The following is a 6,007-nucleotide window of genomic DNA, read 5'->3' as shown; positions in this document are numbered from 1 at the left end:
GAGGTGAGACAGACTCATATTTCAGAGCAAGTTCCTTGAATTCTTCCAAAGCAAACTGGGGTCTATTGTCAGTCAATACAGCGCCTGAAATGCCTTTTCTCCCTAAGTGGGCCTTCCATTTACCAATCACTGACTTGCTTTTTGTATCAGGCAGGGCATTGACCTCCCGAAAGTTTGAATAATAGTCCATTGTAATGAAGTATTACTTTTCCTTGAAGCAAAGAAGTCCACTCACACCTTTTCCCATGATTGAGTGGGCAGGGCATTTGGCACTAGAGATCCTTTCTGTGACTGGCAGGTGTCACACACTTTCTATCAAGGAGTATTCATTTCTGGCCAGTAAACACACACTTGAGCCTGTTTAAGAGAGCAGTCAAAGCCCAGACATGAAGCAAGTGTTTTTTGCATGACATTCTTATGTAATGAGGCAAGGACAACAGCTCTGTCCCCGAAATGCTATTCCATCCTGCACACTCTTTAATTTGAGAACATGGATTCTGCTTTTACTCATACTTGACTTTTGTCTTCTGGACTCCCAGCTAATATTGCTCTCTTGACTGCCGGAAGTTGCATGTCCTTTTTCCATAGCCTCTTCGATTTCCATCAGCTTTGCTGTTGAAACTGAGAGATAGCATAGCATGGATTCGGTGTCCTGATTCCCTTTCTCCCAAATCACTTGGCATGGGTATCTGTGCCCTGCTCAAGATGTCATCTAATTCCAGTAATCATCCTGGACAACACTGAATCTCTCTCTGATAGCACTGGAGGTGCATCAACATGTGCTGAAGTCTCTTTGAAGCATGAAGAAGAGACTTTGCCATGATTACTTCCAGGGGCTTCTGGGCTGCTTGCACTATTACTGGGTGGCTGTAAGTATACCAGTGGAACGTTCCACTCCAAATACCACGGCTAGAAGCTTTTTCTATGTCTGGGTGTACTCCTCTTCAGTCTGGTAGGGTTCTGCTGGCATAAGCACTCCTGCAAAAGAGCTTTCTCTGACACATCAACACTGGAGTGTCTGTGGCTCTCCTGGTTGGTAGTGCTTTAGGACAGGGACAGCTATAATAACTTGTTTCAGCCTATCACATGCTTGCCTTTGGGAATCTGTCCAGTCCCACTCAACATCCTGCCCTGTGAGCTGACGTATGGGTTCTGCTACTGCAGCCAGGTGTGGACAGAACTTTTATCATTCCTATGAAGCGTTGTCTTCCTGTCACATCCACTGAAGCTGGCATGTGTTTGACTGCTTTGATCTTGTTTGGATCTGCTTCAGTTCCTCTGCTGTGAGCAGATGCCCTGTGTATGTCACCTCATACGGTTTGAGTCTCACTTTTTCTGGGTTGAGTTTTATGTTCTTCTGCCTGCATCGCTATAGAAAAGCTTCCAGTTTTCTGTCATGGGCTCATTCAGCTTCTATATTATTGCGTCCTTCACCTACTATGATGAGGATATCTGCAATTATTTTAACCCCAGGCAATTCCATGGGTGAATCTTCTCTGAAACAGCACGGATACTGGGTTTGCACAGCCATTGTAGTGACCAAGTGGTGTTGTAAAGGCAGTCAAATATGCTGGACTCTATCCAAATTTTTGGGTGAAAACCCTTTCCTTACATCACAGACCATAAAGATTCTGGCTTTGGAATGTTTTGCCAAGGTGTCATCAATTGTGGGCAGTGGCATCTTTTCAATGCCCAGTTCAGTGGCTTTGGGTCTATGCAGATCTATAATTTGACTGATGGTTCTTTGCCATTACTATATTGCGTACCCAAGCTGAACTGGTCTCTTCAGATGCTACGATACCCATGCTTTGCAGACTTTCGTGCTCCTTGCATACGGGATTATGTCGTGCTACTGGAATTTTCCTTCCTGGTCAGCACACAGGTTCCATTATGGGATCTACTTCAAGTCACAGCTTTCCTTCGAGGCACCCATTGCCTTTGAAAACATCTCCATTGTCCATGGCACTTCCTGTGACCCATCCGCACCTAAGATGGCCCTCTAAAAATTCCAAGGTCAGGGCAGGCTGCAAAAAGGAGAGCAGATTCTCCCAAACTGGTGGCTAACACTGAAGTTAGTTTCACCAACCACAAACAGTGCTCCTGAAGCCCCACACTGGTTATCAAGAAGCTGCAACAAGAAATACACAACTCCCTTTATTGCATTTCAGTCAGAATCACAGATTTTAAGGTCAGACAGAATCATCATGATCATCGTCTGACCTCCTGCACATTGCAGGCCACAGAACCGTACCCACCCACTCCTGTAATAGACTATGACTGAGTTACTGAAGTCCTCAAATCATGATTTAAAGACATCAAAGTACAGAGAATCCACCAGCAAGTGACCCATGCCCCCTGCTGCAGAGGATGGCAAAAAAACAAAAAAAAACAAACAAAAAAAAAAAGCCAGGGGCTCTGCCAATCTGCCCTGGGGGAAAATTCCTTCCCGACCCCAAATAAGGAGATCAGCTAAATCCTGAGCATATGGACAAGACTCACCAGCCAGACACCCAGGAAAGAAGTCTCTGAAATAACTCAGCACTAACCCCATCTAACATCCCATCACAGGCCATTGGGACTATTAACCGCTAGTAGTCAAAGATCAGTTGCCAATTTAGACTGTCCCATCATACCATCCCCTCCATAAACTTACCAAGCTCAGTCTTAAAGCCAGCTAGGTTTTTTGCCCCCACTAGTCACCTAGGAAGGCTGTTCCAGAATGTCACTCCTCTGATGGCTAGAAACCTTCGTCTAATTTCAAGTCTCAACTTCCTTATAGCAACTTTATATCCATTAATTCTAATGTCCACATTGGTGCTCAACTTAAATAACTCCTCCCCCTTCCTGGTATTTATCCCTCTGATGTATTTAGAGAGAGCAATCCTATCTCCCCTCAGCCTTCTTTTGGTTAGGCTAAACAAGCCAAAATCTGAGTCTCCTCTCATAAGGCAGATTTTCCATTTCTCGGATCATCCTAGTAGCACTTCTCTGCTTCTGTTCCAGTTTGAATTTATCTTTCTTAAACATGGGAGACCAGAAATGCACATGGTATTCCAGATGAGGTCTGGTACTAGCACCTCCCTATCTCTACTGGAAATACCTTGCCTGATGCATCCTAGGACTGTGGCCACATCACATTGGCGGCTCATAGTCATCCTGTGATCAACCAATACGCCCAGGTCCTTCTCTTCCTCTGTTACTTCCAACTGATGCATCCCCAGTTTATAGCTAAAATTTTTGTTATTAGTCCCGAAATGCATGACCTTGCACTTTCCACTATTAAATTTCATCCTGTTTCTATTACTGCAGTTTACAAGGACTCTGGCTTCCAGTAAGCAGTTAGAGTTTTAAATAACTTATGTCTTTACTGGACCTATTCCCTTTACTAAAATGTCCTCCTGATCCCCAAAGGGTCAGCCACATCGCCAGATCAATCTAAGTTTGGATCTTACCTGAAATCTGACCACGCTGCCAGCCAATCCTTTAGTAACTAAAACTAAATGTTTATTATAAAAGGAAAGAAACAAATAAGAGAAATGTTCAACAGCCAAAGCAATCAGATACATATATGGACTTTAAAGTCATTTGTATCAGGTTCTCAGCAGAACTGTGGTGTTTGCAGGCTTGTACAGTTCCTCTGGTGCACATCCAGTAGCTGGATGGGTCTCACTCCTTCGTTTCACAGCTTCAGTTGTAGATGAGTTGATCCAGAGGTAGGAAGCAGGAATGAAGACAAGATAGAGATGGTGCAGCTGCATTTTATAGTCTCTGGTCTGCCATATGGCTTGTTTCAAACACAAGCCTGCAGCACATGAGCATGGAAAGGCACTTGCATTCCCCCTGACCACAGGCATGATCAGCTCTTGGGCTTTATTGGCCCCACTTATTCCTGTCCAGCTAAGCCTCCAATCAGCTGCCTAATGGGTTAATTGGCTTTTCTAGCCTGCATTAAACCCTGCAGGGTAAATGTGGGATAGTCACCCTATCACAGACAGGTCTAAGCATTTTCTAAGCTACTTTTGCAGCTGAAAATGAAGCTCAAACTTTGAAGCTGCTGCAGGAACATATGCTTAATGAATCCAAAATAGCATTCACCATTTCCACAGCACCTACAGAACTTTTAGGCAATTTTTACTCTTAATTATGCAGGGTCCTCACACTTGGTATGACACAGTAACCTCACGTACTTTTTGCAGCCTCTCTTGCTAGTTGGGAATACGTTTCCTCATCTTGATGCACATGTCCCAACTTTGTCAAGTGGCAAGGCTGAGCTCAGATAGAACTGCATGTCAACCTTTTCCACTGAAGCACAGACATGTGTGTGATTCAGCCTGGCCTGGTTTAGCATGACAACTGCCACTTCCAATTTGCTCTGAAACAGCACATTCATGCAGCCATTTTAAAAGCTCTGTTCTCAGTTACCAGGGCAGATCTGGGCATTGCATAAATAAGCATTTTCCCCTCTAGTTTCACATTGCCCTTTTCTGCAAGGACTGATGAGGTCACATGCTTTCAGTCATACCGAGCATATTGTCAGGACAGTCCAACTTCCATCTTGGATATTGGCGGTACACTGTATTTGCCTTCTCTCATTTGCCTCTATTCTTTGCATCCTCAGAGCTGGTCCATAACGGGTCCTTTGCCTAACAGACCATTTTCTAAGCTTTGACACCTCTTCAAAGCTTTTCAGACTTGTTATTTCTATTCCCTAGGGGCAAGACCCATCAAGAACCACATCTTCTTTGAGTGCTTGATTTTGTCCATTCCATTGTAGGGGTGTGCGCGCCTTCGTGAACAGTTACTGGAACTTTTTTCCCTTTAGTAGTACCCGTAGGGCCATCTTCGTCCCCCCCTGGAGTCCCACACACATGCCATGGTGTATGAGGCGCTGCTGGCCCTACGCCCCCTCAGTTCCTTCTTGCTGCTAACTCTGGCAGCGGGGGCGGGGGTGGGTTGTGGAATGGACATGAGCAACACATCTTGAACAACAGTTACAAGATAAGTAACCGTCTTTTCTTCTTCGAGTGCTTGCTCGTGTCCATTCTATTGTAGGTGACTAGCAATCAATACCTTGGAGGTGGGCCGGAGTTATGGATGAGCCATTGAAGCCTACATCATCCCTCACCTGCTGGACGATGGCATAGTGGGACGTGAAGGTGTGAATAAAAGACCAGGATGAAGCCTTGCAGATGCCACTAGGAAGGCTATAGACGAAGCTTGAGCTCTGGTTGAGTGGGCTGTAATTATCCCCGGAAGCGGCACTTCGCCTGCTCATAGCAGAACTTAATGTAGGAAGTTATACATGAGGAGATGTGCTGAGCGGAAATGATTAAGCCTTTCATCCAATCAGCCACTGCGATGAAGAGTTGTGTAGATCTCCGGAACAGTCTCATACTCCATGTAGAATGCTAATATCTGTTTAACATCTATTGCGTGCCACCTCCAAACGTCTTGGTTACAATGAAATTGGGAAACCATCATAGGCAGGATGACCAGGTGCGGCCGCAACTGAACTTTGCTTTTATAGAACACTGTATAAGGAGGCTCCAAGGTCAACGCCCTAATCTCTGAGACCCTCCTTGCCAAAGTAATGGCCACCAGGAAGGCCACCTTCCATGACAAAAGCAGTTAAGGGCATGTAGCCATGGACTCGAAGCAGGGCCCGTGAGCTGAGAGAGGACCAGGTTGAGATCCCAGGGAGGCACTGGGTCACAAGACCTGTGGATAGAGCCTCTCCACCCCTTTCAGGAATCTAACTGTCATAAGGTGGGAGAAAAGTGATCTCCCCTTCAAAGGCTGGTGGAACGCCAATATAGCTGCTAGGTGGAGCTCAGGAAGGCCACAGCTAGCCCCTGGAGTTTTAGTTACAACAAGTATTTCAGGATCACCTGTATCAGCAACAACCCCAGCAAAATCCCCTTGGACTCTGCCCAACAGGCAAATCATTTCAATTTAGCCCGAAACTCGACCTGCATGGAAGGTTTCCTGCTACCCAGCAAGATTTGCT

The sequence above is a fragment of the Emydura macquarii genome, unplaced genomic scaffold, assembly GCF_026122565.2.
Source record: "Emydura macquarii macquarii isolate MOO-44397 ecotype Brisbane River unplaced genomic scaffold, CSIRO-AGI_Emac_v2 contig_1119, whole genome shotgun sequence".
NCBI lineage: Eukaryota > Metazoa > Chordata > Testudines > Chelidae > Emydura > Emydura macquarii.
This window is presented reverse-complemented; position numbering follows the sequence as displayed.